The sequence below is a fragment of the Ptychodera flava genome (assembly GCF_041260155.1).
Source record: "Ptychodera flava strain L36383 chromosome 3 unlocalized genomic scaffold, AS_Pfla_20210202 Scaffold_27__1_contigs__length_13241970_pilon, whole genome shotgun sequence".
Lineage (NCBI taxonomy): Eukaryota > Metazoa > Hemichordata > Enteropneusta > Ptychoderidae > Ptychodera > Ptychodera flava.
The window spans coordinates 657245-685234 of NW_027248281.1; the positions used below are offsets into that span (position 1 = coordinate 657245).

Genomic DNA, 27990 nt, shown 5'->3' on the forward strand with positions numbered 1-27990 from the left:
ATTCTGTAGAATGTGGTAGAAATTCAATATAGTGCTACAGATACTCTGTAGAACGTGTATTGAATTTACATAGAAATTCTGTAAATTCTACAGAAATGATACAGAAATTCTGTTGAATTTCTACAGAAAAAGGGGGCCAAAACTCCATTAAACTCCGTTAATTTCCATAAAGGTTCAGTAGAATTTCTGTAGAAATTCTGTATCACTTTAATTGAATTTTGTCATCAAATTCGATAGAATTTCTACAGAAAATTTTCATAAGGGGACGTACCCGAAAGAAGTTGACGATGAATTGGTGAAATGGGTGTTAGTTATGAGAGACAATCAGATACCAGTATCAACGAATATGTTATGCGGTAAAGCAAAGGAACTGATCCAAAGTCACAACCCTTCATTCAAGGGCTCTGTTGGCTGGGCCCGCACGTTTATGAGGCGACATTCGTTCACAGTAAGACGCCGGACGTCCGTCGCCCAGCGGTTACCGATCGACTTGGAAGCCAAGATTGCCGCATTTCACCAGTTTGTAGTCGAGCAAAGACGAAAGTTCGACTACCCATTACAACTCATCGGTAACATGGATGAGACACCGGTGTACTTTGACCTTTTGCCGAACACGTCCATTGACAGAAAGGGGTCGAAGACCGTGACCGTCACTAGCACCGGCGACGAGAAACGTCATCTCACTGTCATTTTGACAGTTACAGCTGATGGTAGCGTTCTACCACCGATGATAATATTCAAGGGCGTGCGAAAACTCAACCTCGACGTACCCAGGGGAATGGTCGTTGAAGTGCAGCAGAAGGGATGGTGTGATGCCCAATTGATGAAGACATGGTTACGGCGGATCTGGCTTCCCTATGTAAAGAATCGCCAATCCTTTATGGTTTTTGACTCGTTTCGGGGTCACCTTGAAGAATCTGTCACCAGCTATCTCCAAAGCAACAAGACGGATCGTGCCGTGATACCTGGCGGATGTACATCGAAGTTGCAGCCGCTCGATGTCGTTATAAACAAGCCTTTCAAAGACTACCTGAGGAAGGAGTGGCTCAACTTCATCCAGCAACGCGTCGCTTCGACAAACCCCGGCGAACGCCCCAAATCAGCACCAAAACAAGAGATAGTCGACTGGATAGCACGCGCATGGAGGCAGTTGCAGGCTAAACCTGATATGGTCGCAGAGTCATTCAAGGTCACAGGAATCAGCAACGCTCTCGACGGCTCCGAAGACCATTTGTATCGTTGCGGTGCTACGCAAGCCAGAGGTGAGTCAACTGCTGCCGACCAGCTTCAAGTTGCCGTGCCAACCAATCAGGATTATGCCGACTCTGCATCTGACACAGAGCATCCATCCGCCGCCGAAATCCTCGACAGATATTTTAACTCTGATGATGAAAGTGACAGCGAATTTCTTGGCTTTTAGACTTCATGAACGCTTGCTAAACAATATTCTGACAGCGAATTTCTCGGCTTTGAGACTCCATGAACACTAGCTAAAACATTCCAACTATGGTAGTGATATTCTGACTGTGAACATTGGACACTTCAATGACAACTAGTCTATTTGTTGATGCATATTTATGAAATCAGGCTTATCTCGCCTGTAAGTATATTTTTGTGTCATACAGCATGCATGATTGAATCGACTTGTCTATTTATTGTATGGTGAAGCCTTGCATTTTTATGAAATATCTCGGCTGTGAAAAATTTCAAGTCATGCAGCATGATTGACTACTTTTTGTGCACTTTTTTCATAGTTTTTGAAATATGATATGTCATTTTTTTCGTGATATTTCAAGTATTTTCACGGTAAATAATTGTAAACTATTGACTTTTTTATTTATATTGCTAGAAAATAAAAACACACTATGCGCTGATGTATTTGTAACAATCTTTATTCCCCCTTTGCGTGACCCGTATATTTGCATGTGAATACAATGAAGCATTTGGTTTTCTTCTGGAGAGCTGGAAGGGGAAATGCAACAATCCATGATTAAGCGCCACTGTTCATGAAAAGACTAATTTTTTACCTCATTTTGGCGCCATGTAAATTTGAAGAGGCTACAAAGTGGCGCTTATATGGGAGAATTTACGGTACCCATGCATTAATTAGCTTTTCAATTTTAAATTTGACTCAGAAATCTCCTAAAATAACATTTGATTGGCGATTTTTACTTCTTTCTGAATTAAGCATCTATTGAAACTTGCACCAAATATTGTTTAAAACATATGAAATAAGATAAGAGGAAAAAATGATGGAAGGTAGGTATGATAGAAAAGTACAACAATTGCTATTTATGTATCCATTTTGACAAGTTACAAATGAACTCACTAACAAGCCATCATGAATAAAATTGTGCACGTAAGTAGACAACCCAGTAAACTGGACACTCAAATTCATTATTCACACTGAATGTAGTTGAGTGATGCAAACAACAAATATGATCTAGACCCAATATGCATAAAAGTGGGCTTTCTGTAATTTACAAGCATTTGGCACGAGTATGTTGATCATCTTGAAAGAGGGAATACTGGCCATGGCATCATATACAAATAGTTAATACTTGTCAAAGTAAGTAAAGTCTTTGTTTTGTGTCTACACAAAATTCAAAAAGGTACACGGGTAATTGAAATGCCTGGCGATTTCAACTTATAAACAAATCCTGCGGATGTGTACGATGCACTTTCATTGTCAACAATTCAATTCAAACTAAAATTCTATGCCAACAAATTATTGCTTTCTAAACATTCACATGTTGTGTTCACAAGATTGGTGCTTGATGCTTCAGTTAGTAGTACAAAAAAGTTACATGGAAGAAAAAAGATTAAATTTTCAGCTACTGTTCTAAGCAATTTAAAATTTAAGTGAAGAGTCAAGACACAAAACTTCCTTGCTTTGTGGATAAAAAATTTAAATTAAATGTTCATATAGAAGAACATACCTGAAGAAATACCATTGAGTGATGAGACGATGTAACAGCTGTTGAGGCAGTCAATGAAGTCTGGGTAACAACAGACGTTGTCGTACTTGTACATAGTCTTTTTGTAATCTAAAAGGGTCATAAATACACTTTCACTTGTGATATAATGTATCTGTATACTAATACATTGCTTTACCAAAACTACAGAAAGATTCTCATTAAAATGAAGGTTAATATTACTTCTGTTGATTCTATAGATTAATTGATTAATTTTAACCAATACCTACCTGAGATGGTTGCTCAACCTCGTCTTTGCCATAGTTATCACGCAACAAAAGCTCTTGTTGATATTTATGTTTCTTACTGTCACCATGCCTATCTAGATATCTGGCTGATGCATTAAATCTACACCAACTGTGATTCTTGATACTTTACAGCTGCTAATTATTTTTATCAGGTGTTGTATGTTCTATTTACAGTCATCCGTCATCCTGAAAAAGAAAATATCTACATTTTTACTGTGGTATTTTGCCACTTAAAATCAGTAACACCCATTAAAATCCACAGTATCTCTTATAACAGTGAAGATGTTAGTCCCACTGTCACCCTCTTCCATGTGAAAAAGGGTAAATACCCAGACACAATCCATTCTGTCTTTTAAAGGCACCCTTCTCAATCCTTGGTCCTCAGATTTGTGGATGAGTGAAGGGATCGTTAACAGTTTGTCTTTCTTTTGTTCTCCATTGAAATTTTTATCAACAAAATAAATTTCCTGTTAGATAAATCTGATAAGTTATAATGGAGTGGGGCCTTTAAGTAAATTATTGTCACAGGCTAATAATCAATTTCATGTCCTCAGACAATTTGATTAGATTTACAATTTTACAATTTTATTCGATTCAATTTTGTGTAATAGATACACACTCAATACCATGTTTGAATAAATTCTAATGATTCATCTTTCCAATGTTTCTCCTTGCAATTTTTATGTGTCAACTCTAACTAATGATACATTTCTGTCTTTGAACATTACTAGATAACATCAGTAGAAGATGACAAGCGCCATTTTCATCAAATGGACACTCTTTCGTTGGCAGAGAGTGTCTGCCAACTAAAAATGGTGAATGTCACACCAAAGATAATGTATGCGTTGAGCCTCATCGTAAGTGGTTGGTAAATACTTACATAAATGTACGTTAAAAATAATGTAGTCATGCTATTACAATGTATTCATCCAATTACAAGATCCTGCTCTTTTATCAGACAAAAAAATACTTGTTTCCTTTGTAAAGCATCTATTTATAATTTCAAAATGGAAAAAAATCCACAGTATGTTCTAGAATAATCTATTTTGTTGCCAGTATTAAGGTAGTGGACTACCCAGAGGCTATATCCAAAACAAGCCATTGCATAAGATTGCATGTAGAAATCTCAGAAAACATACTTGGAATATTGTCAATTTCCTGAAACTTTGACAAATGAGCCATTGAAAGATACCTTATTGAAACACATAATAAAAAATACAATGTCACTATGCTTGATTTTTAGACAGAGTCGTAAATGTACATTTTCCTTTGAGAAACAACAGGTAAAAAAGTGCTGACTCAGCATTTTTCCACAATTTTTAATAGATTAAACAGGTGGTATCTTTATTCAGCAACTTCATAATGTTTTTTTTATCGTTTATATTGGAAATACTACACATAGATTCTACTGAAGAATCACAAGTGTGACGATATGACAATATCTTTATCCACCAGGGCTATTCTTTCTTAGTAAGAATGACGCACTACAGTCATGTTAGGTGCTCTAAATCATGGGGTGATGGGTAATTGAATGTGAATTATCTCAAAAAGTATATTGGGAACACCCATTTTTCTCGTCGTGCTTTATCCTCATCCTTCCAGCTACATCATATCTTGAAAATGACAATATTCCAAGAGTAATTTTAATGCAGTTTTGTGTATAAATCATGAAATAAGAAAAATACTAAGACTGTAGTTGAAAAAGCATGGGATGGGGGTGATTAAAGACCCTGTAACTCAAAAGGTAGTACAGGGACCCACTTTTTCTGTTTGCTTTTGTTGTTGATATTAAATGGAGAACAACATATACAAAATTCAGAGAAATGAAAATATTTTGTGAGTAATAGCCTTGTTCACGGTTACAGGTTTGTTACTAAATATAGCTGTACGCGCGCGACATCGGACACGCAGCTTGAAATGCGGACAAATTTTATCAATGTTGCATGCGTGGCTGTTTTTGCAGCTTGTACTCTGAGTCGTGAATATGTTTTTTAGTATTCACTGTTACACTAGCAGTCGCCCACTGAGATGTATTTTCGTCGTTCTTGCATGCGTAATTTTCAAAAGCGTAATCTAAAAATGCGGACAAATATTTATTTTTGCATATTAATGAGAGAACAGTGACGTAAACTGTGAACGGCCCTATTTTGAGGCGACTTTGCGTACAATGTCGGAAAAAAAGGTAAAACTGAGTTAATGGTTGAAAAGGCATAGGGTAGGGGTCATTAAAGACCCCATAACTCAAAAAGTAGCAAGGGGACCCCACTTTTTCTGATTGTTTTTGTTGTTCGAATTCATCAGAGAACAACATATTAAAAAATCAGAAAAATGACAATACTTTTAGTTTTGAGTAGACCCCCACCTTAATGGGACTAGTTTAGTTATGTAACATGCCCATGTTTTTGTTAATTAACAATTTTACTGACCCATCCATTTGTGAAACTACAACTTTCAATACACATCCAACAATAATTTTTTTTTTTTTTTTTTTTTTTCAGAGAAAGTTCCAGAGGGACGAGGAGGCGGAACGGTCCGGGTTCTGGACTATATACCAAAATTGGTACAATAATGTTGGAAAAAATCTCAAAGTAGATCAAGTAATGGCCGAGGATGAGGAATATTATGAAACCTTGGTAGAAGAGGAATAATGTGACAGAACCGAATGACCTCAGCATAGTTAGTCCCCACGGACACCGTCAGGGGGGACTTATAGGTTTGGTCATGTCCGTGCGTGCGTGCGTGCGTGCGTGCGTCTGTACGTGTGTCTGTCCGTGCGTCCGTCCGTTCACGCAGATATCTCAGAGATGCCTGCACTGCGGGACGAACGTATGCCTGAATGTTTCGTATTCCGCGAAGCATATATTCTACCTGAGAGCGCTTTCGGCCGGTTGCTAGTGACGACAGCGAACATTGTATCAATTTATTTTCAATAGAATATCGATCGACATCTGCTGGCGTACGGGCTCATGTGTCGAGGTCAAATCATTAATATGTCCACATAGCCCGTATATATTGACTTAGCTAGCATAAAATCAACTTATCCGTTGGTTTCTTGTACTTAGATTGAATCGTCGACACTTTTTTACAGTATTGGCGATGCGTTCACATTTTGGCGCTCTTTGCAAGTTTGGCGCCATTGTTAGCTGAATATGACCTGCGAGTGAGCACGACAACAATGTATCAATTTCCGATAAAAGGATATCGATCGATAACGTTCACTGCACGCTTACAGTGGAGAGTCTGCGCCCGTTCGCCTCCGTTGTGTGGTTTTTTTTTCAAATTTACTGGAATTTTCATCGTTGATTTTCGCCAAATTTGGTATATATTACAACAACATGACATGCATTTGGTCTGTACATCTTACGAGACGCATACTGATAAAAATGCGTCAATTTAAGGCCCGTGTTCTGCATATGTACACGCCGTCAGCTCGCCAAATCATTGACGGCAACAGTATATTTCAGTGATCGGAATAAATAAAATTCAAATAAAACAATTTTCGTGAAGAAATTCAAAAATCTAAAACGATAGGAATTTTGTATATTAATCAAAGGATCACCATGTCAATTTTCATCATTATTTGTTCAAAATTGAGGAATTTGAACCGACGAGAAGTGTGCAATCTGTTCGGTATATTACACGCTATTGTTTTCTACGGGAAATCAAGCTTATTCGCCGCGTCGTAAAATGAAAAATATATCTGAAAAAACCCATTGGTTTAACTTTTTCATTTCGCCGTAATTTCTTACGATATTTGAAATAGCACATCTCATGAAGGTTAACTAAAACTCTATCGTTTTACTTTTTTGATTTTCCCTCTTATTTTTATGAAATGACGAGTTAACGATCGTTTGGCTGTTGACTGTGTTTTCGCCTATTTTTGCATATGAATAATTATCACATATGTATTTTCATAATTCCTTCATGAAATTATTGCCAAAATATCATAATGGAAAGGTCAACATGTGAGGAAATTGAATCTGCAAATCTTCCATCAATAATAAGCTGTGCAGCGTGGAAATTTTGCGAAATTTAATACATAGCGTCAAAGGCGGATTTGACTCACTGTACGCGTACACGACGTATGTGCGGCGAAAAAGTGACACGCTAATATGAAACAAAATGGGGGGCCTTTGGCCCCGCAGTGCTGAAGCGATTTCATTCAAACTTTGCACAAGGATAGTACCCTACCCCATAGAGATGCACGTCGATTTGTTTCACAATGCGATCAAATTTGGCCGTGTTAGAGGACTTTTTAGTTTTCACCTCCATAGACTCCCATGTATAAGGCAGTCTCCATAGACTCCCATGTATAAGGCAGTCCATAGACTCCCATGTATAAGGCAGTCCATAGACTCCCATGTATAAGGCCAAGAAAAATAAAAATTTAGTTTCTCATCATATTCATATTGCAAAAAGGATGCAGTGACACAGTTTTTAGTCCCCATGGATGAAGTCCAGGGGGCTTAGATTGGATCATGTCCGTCCATGAGTCCATCCGTGAGTCCATCCGTTCACGCAGATGTCTCAGATATTTTGACAAAATGTCACGTGACCTTGGTGACCTTTGACCTCAATATATATATATATATGTCCATAACTCGGTAACCACAAGTGCTACACCCTTCATGTATGGTATGATGGCACAGCTTATGACGCCACATATTGTACCTCATTAATTATGCACATATCTAATTTTGAGCAAGCCAATAGAGCTAGAGGTCTGATTTTTGGTATATAGGGATAACTTAGAAAAACAATTTTTTGGACAAAATGTCACGTGACCTCGGTGACCTTTGACCTCAAATATACATATTTGTCCATAACTCAGTAACCACAAGTGCTACTACCTTCATGTATGGTATGATGGGACACCTTATGACACCACATATTGTATTCTATTCATTATGTGCATATCTAATTTTGAGCGAGTCAATAGAGCTAGAGGTCTGATTTTTGGTATATAGGGATAACTTAGCAATACAATTATTTTGACAAAATGTCACATGACCTCGATGACCTTTGACCTCAAATATACATGTTTGTCCATAACTCAGTAACCACAAGTGGTACACCCTTCATATATGGTATGATGGGAGACCTTATGATGCTTCATACTGTACCTCATTAATTATGTGTATATCTAATTCTGAGCAAACCCATAGAGCTAGATGTCTGTCATACATATGCACATAGATTTGTTCTGTGAAACGATCCAATCAGGCCGCCATGTGGCCATTTTATTATAATTTTTTCATGTCCTGAACTACAGCTCAGACATGTATCAAGCGAATTTATTCAAAAGTATTTTTATCACAGACCTAATGAAGCGGACTCTATCCTCTCTGCGGACCTGTAATCAAAGTACTACCCATTAACAAGTGGGGACTGTGTCATCAACGATGACTTGTTATAAACAATATACTGCTTCAAAATTAAAAAAAAAACCAGTTCATATTTTTAGTAATATGTGTTTTAATATATTTCACAAGTTTTGATATTTAATTGTAACTAATTCTCTTTCAATGAATTTTTAATGTTCAAAACATTTTGAATTTCAATATTAAACTATATACAACAAAATGATACTCTTAATTCTTGGGCTTGCATGGGTGTGTGTGTGCATGTAGTCAGTAAAGCTTTTTCACAATTCACTACAATTTATGTGTATATTCAATTAAATTTGACAACTCATACAGAAAGAGAACCATGATGCCTTTGAATGAATGATTTGTAAACTGTTGAAAACAATAATACAAAAATTAAATTAAAATGCAGCCGGAACTAAAAATGTCCAATGGATGGAGGTCCAACATTGCTAGTTTAACCCTGTTCAAACAGCTGTGTATTACATGTATGCTGCAACAGACCTGTTACACTCTTGCCGAATTCAAACTGTCACAGTCATGCTGGAGCAGCCATGTAACACTCCTGCCCCAGCAGCGCTGTAACAGCACTGCTGGAGCAGCCATGTAACATGGCTGCTCCAGCAGCGCTGTTACAGCGCTGCTGGAGCAGGAGTGTCACAGCCCTGATACAGCATATATGTAACAGACTGGTGCTGTTGTGACATTGATGTAGCAGTAACTACACAGCAATGTTCCAACAATGGCAAAGTGCAGTTACATTAGTGTTTCATCAGTGAACCATCACTGTCACAACTGGTCTGTAACCATGCTGCAATGGTGCTGTTTCAGGCTAGTTATGTTACAGGCCTGCAGACAATTAGCTGTGTACACATTCGTGTTTATTTTATCCAAAGCCCGCTTACTGGTCTATATATGTTTACATAAATGTGGATCATAACTTTCAAACGGGTCATTTGCCAAGACTCGGCAGCAAAATCGCCTCCCTAAACTGAGCAAAAAATAACCCTTTCATGCTGGGTCAAGGTACCCCAAAGCTACAGTAGAAACGAGGATGATTAAGCTTATCCGTAAAGTTCGGCCCAAGGTTTACTGTACAAGCTTAGAACAAGACTTGGAAGTTTAAGCTTTTATGAAGGTTAGTTGTTCTAAGGTTAAACAAATGTATGAAAGGACATGCTTGGGCGTACCAGTCATAAATTAAGGTCGGCACGCAAACCATTGTACTGAGCTTCGGGGCCAAGCTTCATATAAGCTTTGACTAAGCTTGGACTAAGGTATTGCACAATCGCGTGTGTAGTAAGAGGAGGAGACGATTATAAAGCATACTCTAGGAGGCAGGTTATTTCTCTGTGTTTAGTTTCTTTATTTGTTCATTTTGCTGTTTGGAAAAAATCAAAAAACGTGATTTCGCCATTTCGCTATTTCGAGGAGTACAATTAGCCGACTTATTCTACCTGCAACTTAAAACTGATAGTGATTTTGTAGCTCATTCTTTACTATTTTTCATAGTTTTCGGATGCCGGTATCAGACACTTCGTGTTCGTGTCGGCTACATGGACGATCTGCCTCTGAACTCGAAATGTGACAGGCTTTACATTTCTAGAATCACAGGCAATGAATAAAGTTTGTTGGCCTCGATCAGCTGTTTGTCTACTTCTTGCAGTTTAACGTATTTACACCACAAAGAGTAATGTACAGGCTAAATCCAAACTACTGAAAACGATGACATCGCTTACCTCGCAAAGTAAACTAGCTGCCACATATCTACGAAAACTTTTCTGCTTCTCACCAGTTGAGCATATGGCTGGATCCTTCTGTAAAAAAAGATCGAACACCAAAAATAAAGTATTTTGATAGACAAATAGCAAATATGCAGTAAATAATCTGGTAGCAAAACACAAGGAAAAACGATATGTCTCAGGCAATAAACTGTCTTGTATTAAACACAATCTGGATAGCGCAAGGCAAAATGTAGTCTCAGCGGTAGCAGGGGTAGAGTTGACTTTTCAGATCCTCAGATTCAGATCCTCAGATTCCAGATTCAGATCCTCAGATCTCAGATTTCAGCTCCTATAACTTCAGATGCAGATTCGAATTACAGGCCTTTTACAATACCCGTATTAACAGTGTGATTGCAATATTAAATTTAATAATTTAAATATGACATGTACAAGGCAGTTATGAAAAAAAACAAGTCTACGAAACGTTTTCGCTCAACAAGTTTCAACGAACATGGGTCTACAATTACAGATTAGCTAATTTGCTTCTTCCGACCCTAGTCTGGTTCCCTGACCCATTTCTCCGGTAGAGGGCGTGGGGAAATATAGGGTCAGGTACTGGCTAATGTAAACATGGACGCTATTGGGTTAAAATAAAACAAGCTGTAATTGGATTAAAGTAACACTTGTAACTTTTTCTCATGTTTCTTGGGTTTCGCACTTTCAGGCTCACTTAATTGACACCAACTTCTTGTTTGTACCACAAAGCCGTGGAGGTAAAACGAAAGACTTTTTACCTCCATGATTTAGCCACTGTGATCTTAGCACACCTCTTGATACTTTTAGAACGTCGACATGATGCCTGGCATTTTTCACGAAATTCGGACACCATTCTATCCATCAAAATCAATCGTCGTTCACAGTTCCAACAAAGTTTGCTTTCAATTAGCTGTGATATCGCAGCAGTACTTGTGGCGTGTATCGAACGTGCTCTGGTCATCGGGGTCACGCCACAGTCGGCGATGACCTCAATGACCCTAGCGCGTTCGATACACACCACAAGTACTGCTGCGATATCATATAACAGCCAGCCTTCAATCACCTCTATTTCCCCGTACTTCTTGATTAATCCTTTCAGTTTATGTTTCCCGTCTCGTGTGCCAATGTTTTTGGTTCGGATACCAGTGTTCGAACATAATTCTCATCCAGTCGAATTTTGACCGCCGTTTTCATAGAAGCAGCCATATTTGTTGTAGCATGTTCTGTCAGGTGACTAACCTCCGCCATGTTGAACAAAATTCTGTTCAAGATGGCTACCCAGTACCTGACCCTATATTTCCCAACGCCCTCTACCGGGGAAATGGGTCAGGGAACCAGACTACTTCCGATCCCTGAATTCTGATTTAGCCCGGGGTAACTGGCCTCCAACATGGATTTAGTTATATTCACTGGCAATCAATATTACGAACGATGGTAAAATACGGACTGTCGATAGCCAGTATTTACATGATCGTCGCGGTCTTGATCGTTCGATCGCGGGTGTGTTTATCTCTATGAGGGAACGATCACGTGATGACATAACAAGTGGAGTCATTGCGCACCCTGTCTTGGACTGATGACGTTCTGAATCTGAGATCAAAGTTTTTAAGTTCAAGATTCAAGATAGAAATAAAATAATTTCTAAAGCCTTTTCAAATCTAAATTATATTTTATTTATCAGAATATTACATCAAACTTGGAAAATTGTGAAATTTTAATTCCGAATCTGCGTCTGAAGTTATAGGATCTGAGGTTTCTAGCACAAGGCAATGTAGTTGCAGTGGTATGTAGCGCAAGGCATAGGTAGGGCTGATATCAGAAGAATCTCAGAGCGATGTACACCGTAGATTGTCAGATAGCAGTCTGATTATTCTCTTAGATTGCAGCACTGATATCGCCAACATAGGAATAAATCAGATGCACTATTTTATCTTTATCTTTATTTTACTCGACACATACTAACAGAGAGTATGGTATGGTACATCAAGATGTGTTACAAATGTAAGTGAACAAAAAATACAGAGAAAGAAAAACAACCATTCAACTCTGTAATACGACAAGTGACCAAGCAATCGATATAGCTCCGCTGTGTTTATGTATAGAGAATAACTATTTTTGACACATGTTGATGAAGAAGGTGGAAATTAAATCTTTATTAGCTCAATGCAGTGGCCAGAAAAAAGTGGCTAAAATAGCTGCAAAAAATAAACAATTGAAGATTTCATCATACTTTGCATATATCACATCGGATCATCCCTAAGAACATGTCAACCAAAGCTATCTGATGAGTAGTTTTTTGAGAATAAAATTTTCTGACAAAAAATGGCAACAATTGCCCCCAAAAACAAAAATTGAGATTTCATCATAATTTCAAAAGATCAAATTTAGTTCATCTATAGAAACCTGTATACCAAATTTCATAGCTGCAAAAAATAAACAATTGAAGATTTCATCATACTTTGCATATATCACATCGGATCATCCCTAAGAACATGTCAACCAAAGCTATCTGATGAGTAGTTTTTTGAGAATAAAATTTTCTGACAAAAAATGGCAACAATTGCCCCCAAAAACAAAAATTGAGATTTCATCATAATTTCAAAAGATCAAATTTAGTTCATCTATAGAAACCTGTATACCAAATTTCATAGCTGCAAAAAATAAACAATTGAAGATTTCATCATACTTTGCATATATCACATCGGATCATCCCTAAGAACATGTCAACCAAAGCTATCTGATGAGTAGTTTTTTGAGAATAAAATTTTCTGACAAAAAATGGCAACAATTGCCCCCAAAATCAAAAATTGAGATTTCATCATAATTTCAAAAGATCAAATTTAGTTCATCTATAGAAACCTGTATACCAAATTTCAAAGCTACTGAACCAATACTTTTTGAGAAACACATTTTTTAAACCAAAAATGGAAAAAATTGACCCAAAAATTCAAAATTGCTGATTACATCATAATTTCAATAAATATCATTAAGGTGATCTGTAGGAACCTATATACCAAATTGCAAAGCTATCAGATGAGTAGTTTTGGAAATACACATTTTTTGACCAAAAGTGGCAAAAATTGCCCCCAAAATACAAAATTACAGATTTCAGCATAATTTCAATAAATATTATTTTGTTCATCTGTAGGAACCTGTATACTAAGTTTCAAAGCTATCAGATGAGTACTTTTGGAAACACACATTTTTGACCAAAAATGGCAAAAATTGCCCCAAAATACAAAATTACAGATTTCATCAGAAATTCAATATATATTACTCAGTACATCTATAGAAACCTGTATACCAAATTTCAAAACTATCAGACCAGTACTTTTAGAGAAATACATTTTTTGACCAAAAATGGCAAAAATTGCCTTAAAAATGCAAATTAGCATATTTCTGCACAATTTGAAGAAATCTGAAATTGATCATCCCTAGGGACATATGTACCAAATATCAAAGCTATCTGACTGGTAGTTTTGAAGATGAAGATTTTTAAGGATTTTTTTACCAAAAATGACAAAAATTGCCTTAAAAATACAAATATGCAAATTTCACCACGATTTGAACAAATCTGACAGAAGTCACCTTAAGTAAACTGCATATCAAATTTAAAAGCAATCGGTCAAGCGATTTCAGAGAAGAAGATTTTTTTACCAAAAACACCAAAAAATACCCCAAAAATATAAATATGCAAATTTCACCATGATTTGAACAAACTTAAGTGAGGTCACCCCAAGTGAGCTTCATATAAAATTTCAAAGCAATTGGACTTGCGGTTTCAGAGGAGAAGGCAATTGTTGACGGACGACTGACGACGACGGACGACGACGGACGACGACGGAAAATCAACCTATTTGATAAGCTCCGCGTCGCTGACAGCAGAGCTAAAAACATGCAATAATTACATTCATTAGAGCTGCTTGAGCTCAGTATAAACATGTGCTACAGCAGGAAGAAATAGTAAACAATCTCCTATGTAATACCATGGAGGTAATTAAGTAAAGACCTCCAGGTCAACTCGTGGGTAACAGGTCAACTCGACCCCGCGTCAACTGATAGAGGGAGTACGCGCGTTAGGGAGTCCTGTCATCTGGTTGCAAAATATGTCATGTAGTTGCTGGCTATGACACACCCATATTTGGTTATGTTTTGATGTCAAAGGTCAGAGTTGAAAGTCCAAGCACGGGTAATTCCTTGCATTCCTGATCATACCTTGTGCTAGCTCTGGTTGTCAAAGCACGTTTTCATTTGTGCCATTTCGAAGCAAGTGAGTACAAGTATAGTAGTCTGTTCGATTCTTGATCGTAGGCTTGTAACACAAGGATACGATTTCTCATATATCTCTGGTGTTAGCATGCAGGCAGTTTTAAAATTCAGAGGTCTTTAAAATTCAGAGGTCAGACGAAACCAGGTCTACATGACAGTCCGCGTCTGACTGTGTCTACATACATCAGTCATCATGATCGACCTCGACAAAAGAGTCAAAGAGATGTCTTGAAACACATCAAAGTCTACTTATTTACAAACATTAAGGTGGTTGGCCTTGTTTTATATTATCACTTTTCTCTTGATAGGATGCATGCTTCAGTAACAACGGTCGAAAATGCTCAAAGCATTATAAACTGTGGGAAAGAAGAGATGTCATGCAAGCTGTACCCAGTGAGGATGTTTAGTCCCACGAAATATAAGTGGAGACTGAAACGACACATTAAGGCCCACATAAAATCCTCAGTACCTTGTGGAGGTAGGCAGCTAAATATGTTTGTCTTTATTGCCAATGTGTTCTGCTTTATAGGCTTTTATAAATTAATTCGTATGTATCCTGTATAATTCCTGTGTATCTATTGGTTTCCAACTTTCTATGCTATCACAAACTGATTTAATTTGTCTAATCAAAATTTTTTGCAGAATCTGCATTTGGAGCATGCCGAGTCACAATGTGTCACCTGGTTGCACGGACACTCTGGTGCATCTCTCTTACTGTGCTAAGGCTTTGACTGCTAAGTTTTCTCATTGGTTTTCATCTTTTTATACTATCACTAATTGATTTAAGTTGTCTAATCTAAATTTTTTGCAGGAACTGCATTTGGAGTATGCTGAGTCACAATGTGTCACCTGGTTGCACGGACACTCTGGTGCATCTCTCTTAGTGTGCTAAGGCTGTGACTGCTAAGTTTTCTCATTGGTTTTCATCTTTCTATGCTATCGCCAAATGATTTAAGTTGTCTAATCTAAATTTTTTGCAGAATCTGCATTTGGAGTATGCTGAGTCACAATGTGTCACCTGGTTGCACAGACACTCCGGCGCATCTCTCTTAGTGTGCTATGGCTGTGACTTCTAAGTTTTCCCAGTGGTTTTCATCTTTCTATGCTATTGCCAACTGATTTAAGTTGTCTTATCAAATATTTTTGCAGAATCTGCATTTGGAGTATGCTGAGTCACAATGTGTCATCTGGTTGCACAGACACTCTGGTGCATCTCTCTTAGTGTGCTATGGCTGTGACTTCTAAGTTTTCCCAGTGGTTTTCATCTTTCTATGCTATTGCCAACTGATTTTGATTAGACAACTATAAGTTGTCTAATCAAATATTTTTGCAGAATCTGCATTTTGAGTATGCTGAGTCACAATGTGTCATCTGGTTGCACAGACACTCTGGTGCATCTCTCTTACTGTGCTAAGGCTTTGACTTCTAAGTGTTCTCATTTGTTTTGCTCTTTTTATACTATTACAAAGTGATTCAAAATCAAAATTTTATGCAATCGTCTGCTTTAGGAGTATGCTGAGTCACAATGTGTCATCTGGTTGCACGGAGTCATGTGGTACTTCTCTCTTTCCCTTATAAGGCTTTGTCATCTACGTTTCTCCTTGGTTTTGCTCTTTTTATGCCATTAAAAAGTGATTGGAGTTTTCAAATCAAAATTTTATGCAGGAATCTGCTGTTAGATCATGCCGAGTCAGAATGTGTCACCTGGTTGCACAGAGACTTTGCAGTGGTATAAAACTTGCTAATTAAGCGGCCCTGCACCCAACACAGGGTATTTTGCACCAAAATCACTTTTTTGTACACATTCATGTAATTTAATGAAATTGTTAACCCAAGATTAAAATATTATTATTTGGGTTTATCTTCAAGGTTGTCAAGCAGTCGTAGGTTGCTTGATAAAGAAGTGTTAAATTTTGCAAATGTTTGCAAATCACCCAATTTCCTGGCTTCACTATTCTTCCAATTTCAAGATTTCCAAACAATTTTAACTCCATACTGACTTGGTCAAACTTTCTTAAATTTTCACATTATTTTTTTTTAAATGTTGTTAAACAAAACCTTTTTTGATTGGCAATAAAGGTCTTACATTTTGAATAAATTGCATTTAAATTTGTATGAGGATCATGTACTGTAAAATATGTTCAGATGTAACCTGCCAAAAGAAGGAAATGACGACCATGTTAAAAGTGATATTTTATTCAAATCATATGTGTCACTGCCCATTTAGGGCAACTGTTGTCAGCCCCACTTATATATAACCATTGCAAGACTGATATCATTTTTTATATGCAAAGTAAAACATAAACTGTGTCTTTTGAAGGTTTATGGCACGTCTGTTGAAAACAGAGAGTATTAAAAAAAGACTAATTTTTAATATGAAACGTCTGTGAACAGTGTCTGTTCATTCTGATGTAATAATGGATTTTTGTTTGTTTTGACAGTATCTTTGAATGCTATGACACTGCCTTAACAACAGATGGTAAGAAGTTTGTTTTGGAAGAGGATGTGAAAGAAACGTCAATGTAAGTAGGGTATTATGTTCATATGTTGCTTCTCACATTGGTGTACCATCTTGTAGTTACAACTTGAGCTGTATCCTGTGAATGGTTTTGGGATAATTGTGTAAGTTATTATATTACAACTCTCAAAAATTTAGAGGGCCTTTAATGCTTACTTTTGATGTTTTTTTCATTATTTATATTTGCCCACTGTAAGTTGTTATTTTACTACAAAAAGATTGCTAAAAATCCATATTTAGCTTGTCAGCATAGCACTTGTATGTGTGATTGCACTGGTATTAGAAAGCAGCCGTAAGGACTTGTTTTAAACATCAGCATCCTGGTGCACAGTATACTGGGTAATCAGACTCAACAAGGAGCCACATGCATTTTATTAAGCAGTTGAGGTCATCAACACCAGTGCTAAATAAGAGTATTTTAACTAATGTTTTTATTGCACATAGAACTCATATAATTATTGAACTATTACATTCTATTGAATTACATTTCCAATGTTACTGTGCACAAGTTTATGGGCTAGCCCTATCATGATATCATACATTTTATGACATTATCTACCACAGGTTTTCATGGGTGAAAGAAATATACAAAAATGTATTAATAGTATATCTACATTTCTATTTTTCTCACTCAGGTTTGTTGTAGATTACATCACAATTGTGTTGTTGGAGGAGGCTGAAGTTTACCTTATGTCAAGGAAAGAATGGTATGCTTGAAGAAGCAAATAAACTCTAGTATTGCCACAGAAATCTAAATATACTGTTCTGCAGGGATAACCTTATTGACATTTGTCCATATTGTTATGAAATATTTTAAAACTTAAATTTTAAGGCAATTATTGTCATATTTAACAAAAATATCATTCAAAAGTTCTGGTCAGACACATTAATATTGATTATACATGTCCCTTAGGATGACAGCAATAAGATTTTGTAAAATCGTGCCAAGATATGCAACTTTGTATTTTTTAGATTATTTTGTCATTGTAGATCTATTTTTTTCTTCAAAACTCCTTGTCAGACTTATTGATATTCAATATACAGGTCCTTAGGATGACTTAAGTCAGATATTTTTATACAGTGAGAAAATGCAAAATTTTGTATTTTTGGAGCAATTTTTGTCAATTTTGGTCAAAAAGTGCTTTTGTCTAATTGGTGTTTATCTGATAGCTTTGCATTTTCTTATAAAAATCCCTGGTAAACTGCCTAAGCCAAATCATTTTTCAAACTGAGGGAACCCATGATTTTTACGCTCCCATATATGCATATGTATATATGCCAATGGGAGGTATTCGTATAAGGTGGCAAAATGGCGTCTGTGTGTAGTAGTAGTAGTAGTAGTAGTAGTAATTTATTATAGTGACTAGTGATAAACACCAAGCCACAACGGGCTTATTAGTCACTTTAAAATAAAGTTAAATACATGTGAGGAAAGCTGTTCCTAGAAAATCTAAATACAAACAATTACATTTTCACAGTACAAATCAGGTAAGTCATTTGAAAACCAAGATCAACGGCTGAAAATTAACGCATTATATATGGTAGCGATTGTCGTCTTTTGTAAGCTTTACAAATGAATTTGATTGTACGCCCACTGGCGTTATTAATTAAAAAATCGAATTTCTGAACATCTGAGTAATCTTCAAAGTTGCTACAAATATTATAAACGGCATCAAATAAAGTTGTCTGGTAATCATTGTTCAAAGAACAATGTAATAAAAAATGCATTTCATCCTCAAGGGCGTTATCGTTAAAATAAATACATTTTCTATCTTGTACAAATTCTCCTCTATATCTACCAGTTTCCACACGAAGTGGTAATATCCCAAATCTAAACTGAGCATAAAGTGAGCGGGTACTTCTCTCTAAATTATATAATAAATAGTTTTCCCTTTGAAAGGCCCTTTTAAAAATCTTATAGGTACGTAGTTTGGGTTGGTTGTTTACTTTTTCAGACCATTGAATTACTCTGTCTGCTTCAACTTTTTCTTTAACTTTTACCAGATCACAACAACCTCCATTTTCCAAAACATCTATATCTAAATAGTCAAAAATTTCATGCAATTCATAACTAAAATTATTAATACATAAAGAGTTGTCCCACAAGAATATTCGTTTACACAATCGGTTATGATCCATATTCACCAGTCTATTCCAGTATCTGACCATGTTGGTCCAGTGTCTAGTTTTTGATGAAATCCAACAAGTATCACCTTCAATGGCTGAAGTGGGAGCAAATATATGAACTCCTAGAAAAAATCGAAGAGCTCTATTTTGGATATTGTCACACTTTACATGAGATGCAAATCCCCAGATAGCAGAACAATAGTCCATAATAGGTACTACACAGTTGTCATACAATTTTGTGAATGTACAAAAACCCATATTTTTAACAGTTTTAAACTTTGAACAAATTTTACCAAGAGCTCTGCTTGCAGATTCTGCAAGCATCTCAGACATATATTTGAAATGTAAAGATTCTTCTAACACAACCCCAAGGTATTTACATTTTGTAACATACTCTAATTCAGTACCTGCTAATCGAAACGTGAAGTTACTTCTCTCTATACCTCTACGTCTAAAATGAACAACGTGTGATTTACTTTTATTTATCAAAAGACGCCATTTTCTACACCATGAAGTAATGTAGTCTAACATCTTTTGCATGTTCTCTTCGTTGTGCGAAATTACAGCAATGTCGTCGGCATACAACAGAGCTGATACATTATCGTCGCCTATTTGAATGCCACAATTTAACTCTTTTAAATCTACAACCAAGTCATTGATAAATATAGAAAATAAAGTTGGTGAAAGATTATCACCCTGCCTTACACCATGCAATGTATTGAACCAGTCAGTATAATTGTCATTAACTTTGACACAAGCTGACGTATTTGAATATAATGATGCTATTGAATTGTACATTTTCCCATCAATGTTATTAAGTAAAAGTATATACAAAAGGATATTTCTATCTACAAAATCAAATGCTTTCTGTAAATCAATAAAAGTTACAAAAGTAGGAAGACTGTTGTTCATTCTGTTTCTAATAATGGATGTAAGAACAAAAACATGATCTTACGGTGGCCCAAAACTACCTGTTCTCCGCATTCAAAGTCTGCGTCGCATTCAATTGTTTTTCTCTCACATATGTCTCCGCATTCAAAGTCTGCGTCGCAATCAAATGTTTTTCTCTCACATAAGCTTATGTCTCCGCATTCAAAGTCTGCGTCGCAATCAAATGTTTTTCTCTCACATATGTCTCCGCATTCAAAGTCTGCGTCGCAATCAAATGTTTTTCTCTCACATAAGCTTATGTCTCCGCATTCAAAGTCTGCGTCGCAATCAAATGTTTTTCTCTCACATATGTCTCCGCATTCAAAGTCTGCGTCGCATTCAATTGTTTTTCTCTCACATATGTCTCCGCATTCAAAGTCTGCGTCGCAATCAAATGTTTTTCTCTCACATAAGCTTATGTCTCCGCATTCAAAGTCTGCGTCGCAATCAAATGTTTTTCTCTCACATATGTCTCCGCATTCAAAGTCTGCGTCGCAATCAAATGTTTTTCTCTCACATATGTCTCCGCATTCAAAGTCTGCGTCGCAATCAAATGTTTTTCTCTCACATATGTCTCCGCATTCCAAGTCTGCGTCGCATTCAATTGTTTTTCTCTCACATATGTCTCCGAGGTATGCCTCAGTGTACGTTATTCCGCGAAGCATAATTTCTATCGAACAGCGCTCTCAGACGGTCGCTATTGACAACGACGAACATTGTATCAAGTTATTTTCAATAGATTATCGATCGAAAATTTGTTTGGACGCCGCTTGTGCCGGGCGCTCGTGTGTTGAGGTCACGTCATAAACATTTCCACAATAACCCATATATTGACTTATACACTTAAATATCAACATTGAAGGTATCCGTTGGTTTCCTGTACTGAAATTAAATCGACGACAATTTTTTTAGTTTTGGTGATACTTTTACGTACGTTTCGGCACATTTTGGCGCACCTCGGTGTAGTTTGGCGCCATTGTGAACGGGGGACTACACGCGAGTGAGCGAGACAACAATGTATCAATTTCGAACAAAAGGATATCGATCGATAACGTTCACTGCACGATTACAGTGGAGACTCTACGCCCGTTCGCCTCTGTTCTGTGTTATTCTTGCAGTTTACTGGGATTTTCATAGTTAATATTCGTCAAAATTTGGTATAAATTACAACAACCTGACTGGTATTTGGTCTGTATAATTTAAGAGACGCTAACCGATTAAAATGGGTCAATATTAGACCCTGATTCTGCATATGCAAACGCTGTAAGATCGCCATTTTATTGAGGGCAAGAGCAAAAATTCAGCGATCGGAAAAATAAAATGCAACTAAAACAAGTTTCGTCGAGAAATTCAAAAAACTAAAACGACAGCAATTTTGTATATATATCAAGAAAACACCGTGCCACTTTTCACTATAATTGGTTCAGAATTGAGAAATTTGAACGAGCGATAGTTGTACGGTCTGTTCAGTACATTAAACGCAATTGTTTTCTATGGGAAATCGAGCAGAGTAGACACATCGTAAAATGAAAAATACATCTGAAAAAAACCGTTGGTTTAACTTTTTCATTTGGCTGTTATTTTTTATAATATTTGGTATGACACATATCATGAAGGGTAACTAAAACTCTATGGTTTTATTTTTTTTAGTTTCCTCTTTTTTTATGAAATGACGAGTTGAAGATCGTTTTGCTGTTGACTGTGTTTTTACTTGATTTTGCATATGTCTCTTATCGCTTACGTATTTTTGGAATTCCCTTGTGAAATTCTTCCCAAAATATTATAATTGTAAGGGCAGCATATACGGGAAATAGGACCTGTTGCTCTTTCATTAATATTTAGATGTGCAGCAAGGAAATACGGCGAAATTTTCAACATGACGCGGGAGGTGAAATTGACTCTCCGAACGCGCACTTCACGTATGTGTGGTAAAAATTCGGGACGCTATATACCGTTGTGTCTACTCTGCTCGATTTCCCATGGAAAACAATTGCGTTTAATGTACTGAACAGACCGTACAACTATCGCTCGTTCAAATTTCTCAATTCTGAACCAATTATAGTGAAAAGTGGCACGGTGTTTCCTTGATATATATACAAAATTGCTGTCGTTTTAGTATTTTGAATTTCTCGACGAAACTTGTTTTAGTTGCATTTTATTTTTCCGATCGCTGAATTTTTGCTCTTGCCCTCAATAAAATGGCGATCTTACAGCGTTTGCATATGCAGAATCAGGGTCTAATATTGACCCATTTTAATCAGTTAGCGTCTCTTAAATTATACAGACCAAATACCAGTCAGGTTGTTGTAATTTATACCAAATTTTGACGAATATTAACTATGAAAATCCCAGTAAACTGCAAGAATAACACAGAACAGAGGCGAACGGGCGTAGAGTCTCCACTGTAATCGTGCAGTGAACGTTATCGATCGATATCCTTTTGTCCGAAATTGATACATTGTTGTCTCGCTCACTCGCGTGTAGTCCCCCGTTCACAATGGCGCCAAACTACGCCGAGGTGCGCCAAAATGTGCCGAAACGTACGTAAAAGTATCACCAAAACTAAAAAATTGTCGTCGATTTAATTTCAGTACAGGAAACCAACGGATACCTTCAATGTTGATATTTAAGTGTATAAGTCAATATATGGGTTATTGTGGAAATGTTTATGACGTGACCTCAACACACGAGCGCCCGGCACAAGCGGCGTCCAAACAAATTTTCGATCGATAATCTATTGAAAATAACTTGATACAATGTTCGTCGTTGTCAATAGCGACCGTCTGAGAGCGCTGTTCGATAGAAATTATGCTTCGCGGAATAACGTACACTGAGGCATACCTCGGAGACATATGTGAGAGAAAAACAATTGAATGCGACGCAGACTTGGAATGCGGAGACATATGTGAGAGAAAAACATTTGATTGCGACGCAGACTTTGAATGCGGAGACATAAGCTTATGTGAGAGAAAAACATTTGATTGCGACGCAGACTTTGAATGCGGAGACATATGTGAGAGAAAAACAATTGAATGCGACGCAGACTTTGAATGCGGAGAACAGGTAGTTTTGGGCCACCGTATGATCTTGACAAGACCTGTTTTTACAAAATCCATTCTGCTCGTCAACTAAAATATTATTATTATCTAAAAATACAGTCAGTCTTTTATTTAGAATTAAACTATATACTTTTGAAATGACAGACAACAAACTTATTCCTCTATAATTAAGTGGAACTCTCACATCATTAGTTCGACACTTAGGAATAGGATAAATAACACTTTTACGCCAAATACTGGGTATCTTTCCAGAATCAAAACACATTTGAAAAAGATGAACTAAAACTTCAATAACATTGTCATTTTTAATCACTTCATATGGAATGTTATCAATACCACTTGCTTTCCTATTTTTACCCTTTCATACGGCACATTTAACTTCAGCAAAAGTGAAATTTTTATTCAAATGTTGATTTTGTTCATATAACGGATCAGATAAATTATTCTCTAACACAGACTTATGTTTCACATCACTATAAAATTGCTCATCAAACTGATCCCTAGCATCACTGTTTTGTGAATATAAAGCAGAAAAATCTCTCTTCAAAGAACCTAATACAAAATTCGAGTCAGTAATAACATTACGGTCATCATTTTAAACCTCCATGGGTATAGTGTTCTTAACCTTTTTACTGGGTACCAAACGCTCAACATACTCCCAAAAGCGTGTAGGATTCGCAGTACAAATTTCCTCAATTTCCATTTGAAGACCACGCTTAAATTTACGTTCATGAGATCGCAACCGTTTATCAAATGTATTTCGGGCGATCTTAAATTGTGTTCTAAGGTAAGAATACTGTGCATTCCCAACCTCATGCTTCTTACATTTAAGAAAATCCTTTTCTTTGTCTCGCATATTTTTCCACAACACTTTTAACTCTTCATTCCAATAAGGTTTGTGAAACTTATGACGTTTTCGAGTTTTCTTTGTACAATCGAAATATGGGATAGACTCATTCATGCAAGTAATTATGCAGTCACATAGCGATGAGTAAACAAAGTCCAGGTTAATTTGTGTTTCAATATTACTCTCAATACGTTCAATCAGTAACAGAAGGGCACGTCTCGTTGTCTCTGACTGCATAAAATTCTGCGGGATACAGTCTAGTCGATATTTCCTTTGTGTGTGTGTATGTAAGTATGTATCATGTCTGTTAGTCCGTCCACATCAAAAACTCCTAAACCGTAGCACCTACTGTCTTAGTATTTAATGTACAGGTGCACCTCGGGGTGGAGATGTGAATTTGTTCAAATGAACATGTCAGTGCCAAAAATATGCAAATGAGGGGGGGAAAAGGAAAAATCCTGCAAATGGCTAAAACTTAGTAAGCATTGGTCAGATTTGGTTGAAACTTGGTATGCAGATTTCTTTAGGTATTCTAAATTATGTGTGTCAAAATTGGGATGAAATTTGCATGTTTGTATTTTTAGGGTATTTTTTCCGTTTTTAGTCAAAAAATCTTGTTCTCTGAAATCGCTCGTCTGATTGCTATGAAACTTAATATTCATGTTCCTCAGAATGACCTCAGTCATGCTTGTACAAATTGTATTGATATTGTCATATTTGTAATTTTGGGGCAATTTTCCCAATTTTTGATAAAAAATTTTTTAATCCAAAAACTGCTGATTTGATAGCTTTGATACATGTATTTGGTATACAGGTATCTAAGATTAATCTCAATATAATGTATTGAAGGTATGTTGAAACTGGCAATTTTTTTTATTTGGGGGCAATTTTTGCCTTTTTTGGTCAAAAAATCTTTCTCCTAAAACTTCTGATCTGGTAGCTTTGATATCTAGTGTACAGGTTCCTAGGGTTTATGTTAATTAGATATATTTAAAATTAGGATGAAATCTGCAATTTTGTATTTTGGGGGGCAATTTTTCTCATTTTTGGTCAAAAAATTTGTTTCTCAAAATTTACCAGTCTGATTTCTTTGATATTTAGTAAACCGGTCCTTAGGGTTTTTGTTAATAAGATATATTGAAATTAAGTTGAAATCCGGAATTTTGAATTTTTGGGCAACTTTGCGAAACTTTCAGTTTTACTGGGATATCTTTCATTTTGTATTTTTAAGATTTTTTCGGGTAATTTTATACCTACTGGAACTAAGAGTATATAATGTGGTGATTTAGTAAGTATTTGATATGGTAAACTCTATTTGGTGTTGAAATGCGGTAAAAAAATCCTGGCAGATTTTGAAAAAATTCCAAACAAATGCCAATAAAAAATTCAGCCAGAGAAGGTTTGACAAAAAGAAAAGGTGGGAGAATGGGGAAAAAAGAATGTACAATGGATCGGATAAAAAAGATAATGTACCTCAACGATGTTCCAGACACCATTCCTTATCAAATGGTCCACCCCGATGTATTTTTGTGCACAATTAACCATGCAGTGTATTTTAGTTTAAGATGTCAAGTTAGGTAAGGATTTGAAAGGAATAGTCAAGTTCACCACAGTTTAACTTTATCTCTTGTGTCATCATCCTTGTGTAATTGGTTAAGTTTGTAAGTTGTTCCAGATGTGGATGTACCAGCTGTTCTGGAAGAAAACAATGTTTACTTTTTCCTGTAGGGTTTCTGAGTTGATGATTGTATGTTGAAATTTCTCCATGTATCTGGTGTATGGGCAAAGTGTAAACATTGGTTGCATGTTATGTATTTCAGTCTATGTCAAATATTGTAAATGAAAAATCAAGAACAGTTTACTGTGTGCTTGTAAAAGATAACATATTTGTCAATACATAAACTGCCTTGCAGATTGATTGTCTTAAATATTATCACAGAAGTAGAAAAGGAAAAGAAACTAATCAAATTGCTGTAACATATTCACTCTCAGTGCCTGTATAGGCCTATACTTAACTATTTTATCATTACATTCAGCTGTTTGTTATATCTTTATCACTCTCCATGGGTCAAGGCACTCTTGGGGTCAATGTCATCACTCTGTGCCAGTCTGTGTATGTCAGTCTGTCTGTATATGTATGTCCATGTTTCATACAATTGTTGACTTGTTTTGATAACTATATGGGAGCGAACAGTGATGTTGTCACTATTTTTTATTTTTGGAGCCAATATATTAGTCTGCAAGCTTGAATGACCTATTCCAACCCTGAATACCTTGTAAATCAATTTTGAAGACACTGAAAATAACGTAGTTTTATTTGGTGCCAATTTGTAGTGAAATATGATCTAGAAAAAAGTTGTGAGGCTATGTTTATGTAGTGGATCAACTATAGCAAATATTTCATGGAGGAAACCCCATACATTGATGAGGGATTTCAATCCACAAGAAGGCATGTGGCAAGATGCACCATACCATTAAAACAGACTCCAGTTTATTTGTATCAGTTCCAATCATTTTGTTACATAAACAAAAAAAACCTGTCATGGTGTCACTTAATTAAGTAAATCTTCACAAAGATGAAGGCAGCCAAGTGAAATCATGTGTAGTTTGAATAAGATGAGTGATGAATGATAATATCAGGTCACTTCACCACACAAACAGAATAAACAACGATATTAATGTTGACGACCTATCCCTCTGACACCATATTGTTTTTTGATCAGTACACTGCATATATTTACTCCTTCCAAGGTTCGAATTTATCAGTTATCATCGACCAATTACCAGTGGTTGCCTGCTTTTGATTACAACTTTGAACTTGCAGTAGACAATGTTAACTTACAATATATCTTGCTTGCAGTAATTATAGTGGTGAATATCAAGTGGGTCAGTCCAACCACAGTCCATATGTGAAGTTTGCAGCGGGTACTTGTAGATAATGGATGCATGAGGTGTGAAAAATAGTTGACAAGACCCATCTGCTACTATACAATAGATGTTTATTCTTCCTAACGTTTCGGACGTACACGGACGACCTTCATCAGAGGCTGTACAGACACAGTGGAAAAAAGGGGAACGAAAATTACATTTTGTTCTATTCGGACAATGAATACGATAACAAATACGTAGATATTTAGCGTATATTACGCACTGTAGAAATGTTACGGTAGCATGCAAAGTCTATGGTAGAAATGTGACTGCGGTAAAAAGTGACAAACAAAAAATGAAATAGTTGAAAACGGCAATGAAGTCGGGTAGGGAAATTGAACAATGCAATGTATTGAACGGTGGATATTGTAAATTCCTATAAGGAACCAGAAATGAACTTACAAGTTTGTGGAACACGTCTGTTCGGTTTGAGCTGTGACAGTGAACAAAGAAAAAGGAAAAGTGGGCTCCCTATGTTTCAGATGAATGATGGGGCCCCTTAGTCTTTCTGGCTGTTGTTGACTCTGGCTCTCGTCAGAGCCAGAGTCAACAACAGCCAGAAAGACGCAAAACTCAGCCCAGGATCATGCAATAGATGTGGCCACTGCAACCAGTGAAAATTCATCCTCAACACAGACAGAGTCAAAGACAATAAAACTGGTTCACTTCACCCTATCATCGGCAATATAACCTGCAACACCAGCAATATCATATACGGCATCAACTGTTCACAATGTGATAAACTTGTTTACATCGGAGAAACTGGCAGGAAACTGAAAACACGGACATACGAACATGTATATAACATCAAAACAAAAAAAGACACGCTCGTAAGCAAACACTTTAAAATGGAGGATCATAATGTCAACAATTTCACTATGTTTGGAATCTGCAAAATATCATCAACACAAACAAAAATCAGAAAACAGATGGAAATAAAATATATCTATAATCTGGGCACCA

General features: G+C 36.5%; 1 protein-coding gene and 2 long non-coding RNA genes across 4 annotated transcripts in view; 2 read left to right on the forward strand and 1 right to left on the reverse strand.

Moving 5' to 3' along the window:
- LOC139126244 (uncharacterized) overlaps positions 1-9155 on the forward strand; it is a 38615-nt gene extending 29460 nt beyond the window's left edge. The window contains exons 2-3 of the long non-coding RNA XR_011550500.1: positions 3955-4080; positions 5722-9155. This is a non-coding gene — a long non-coding RNA (uncharacterized lncRNA). The remainder of the gene's footprint in view (positions 1-3954; positions 4081-5721) is intronic.
- Positions 1-27064, reverse strand: part of LOC139126242 (serine/arginine repetitive matrix protein 1-like) — a 50509-nt gene extending 23445 nt beyond the window's left edge. Inside the window, exons 1-4 of the mRNA XM_070692289.1 lie at positions 26942-27064; positions 10329-10406; positions 3206-3409; positions 2940-3047 (exon numbers count right to left, since the gene is read on the reverse strand). The gene's annotated coding sequence lies outside the window, so the exon portion shown is untranslated. The remainder of the gene's footprint in view (positions 1-2939; positions 3048-3205; positions 3410-10328; positions 10407-26941) is intronic.
- Positions 9775-27079, forward strand: LOC139126243 (uncharacterized). 2 transcript variants are annotated; one of them, XR_011550498.1, is made up of 4 exons: positions 9775-15096; positions 17060-17140; positions 17772-17843; positions 26960-27079. It is a non-coding gene; the product is annotated as an uncharacterized lncRNA (long non-coding RNA). The 2 variants fall into 2 exon arrangements; XR_011550499.1 differs by lacking the exon at positions 26960-27079 and having other exon boundaries at positions 17772-20162.
- Positions 27080-27990: the final 911 nt, after the last annotated feature.